Source organism: Austrofundulus limnaeus, unplaced genomic scaffold, assembly GCF_001266775.1.
Source record: "Austrofundulus limnaeus strain Quisiro unplaced genomic scaffold, Austrofundulus_limnaeus-1.0 Scaffold6, whole genome shotgun sequence".
NCBI classification, from domain to species: domain Eukaryota; kingdom Metazoa; phylum Chordata; class Actinopteri; order Cyprinodontiformes; family Rivulidae; genus Austrofundulus; species Austrofundulus limnaeus.
Genome location: NW_013952408.1, coordinates 1,044,027 through 1,045,402, shown reverse-complemented (window position 1 = coordinate 1,045,402; position 1,376 = coordinate 1,044,027).

Sequence of the window (1,376 nt, the reverse complement as noted above, 5' to 3'; positions counted from 1 at the left end):
ACTTGTTGATGACAAGTTTTATTGTATTGCCAGCCGACAGTAAAATCTGTAGAAAATACTTTTTTGTTTATTCCTTGTTTGTTTGGTGACCAWCATGAGTTTATTTTTAACATTTCTTTTCTTCCTATCACACAAGAAATTCTTGTCTCTCTGTGCACTGATACAGTATTGCCTGATGTTTTGAGATATTGTTCTTTCCTACAGGCCATTTGTAAGACGTACAGTATGCAACACATACCATGCGTTTTTGGAAGTCCTTGTGGAAGGTTAGTTCTTTAGTGTGAACACAAAGAATCACCCTGGAGTCAAGAAATACTGTACAGCTGCYCTGCCATGTCTCCAGTTACACGGAACACAGAAGTCACGTAGGCCTACCTGCTGCCTGTTTCCACCACTAAACCTCTCCAGAGCTGTGACTGTGCAATTTCTGGAGCGCTCCTCACTCACAGTTATRAGTTTTAATATTTTAATAAGACATACATAAAACAACAGCATATGGTTGCATTTCTGTAAACACTGGGTTATTGTTATGCTGTATCAACATCTTTAAACCATGTCCCACTACATTCTTGGAAGATGGAAAAACAGAAAAATGTGGAAGAATTACATAATAAAAAATTACATTTGCAGTATTTGTTTTAATCTAAAATGATAAAGATTTAAAAGTTACAAATCTGACATGACTACCAGTAGCATAGTGTGTTCTTTAATTGTGATTTCTTCAGCATTTATGGCAATGTTTCCTCACATTGAATAAATACATTTTTCGTTTTGACATATCTAAGAACAACATACTTACAAGCTCTATTTTAGCACCCCATCCTGGTGTTTATGTCTACTTGAAAGTGAAATGGGTTATTTCACAGCATAATAACTCTGCGTTGAATTAGGATGATTAATTTCACATGTGCAACGTATCTAACCTATAAATAGGTATGTTCAGGTAAGGTAAGTTCAGGCTACTGCAATCTTAGTGTTTCTATATTGCATAATTGGTGTGCTTTGGTTGTGTGCTCTTTAAAATGTGTAATTTAGGCAAAATCAAAGACTGACTACTCTTAAACCAATCCTGCAAAATTATTCACAAATAAATCTGAGATTGTAATGAACAGCTTACCTAAATTTAAGAGTTGATTCTGGCAAAAGGGTTTAAACATAATTTGATGGGTAGGCCTAATTATCCACTTTTTATTTGCACACCATATTGGATAGGATTTTTCATAAGTCTCTGAAGCCTATCATAAAATGATAAGAAGCCACAGTAATCAGGCCATTGTCAACGATTGATAATAAAATTCAGACAAAATCAAACACTGCATAAGATAACATATAACCTACAAAGCATGAATGTTGTAGTCGTAGTATTGTTGTTATAG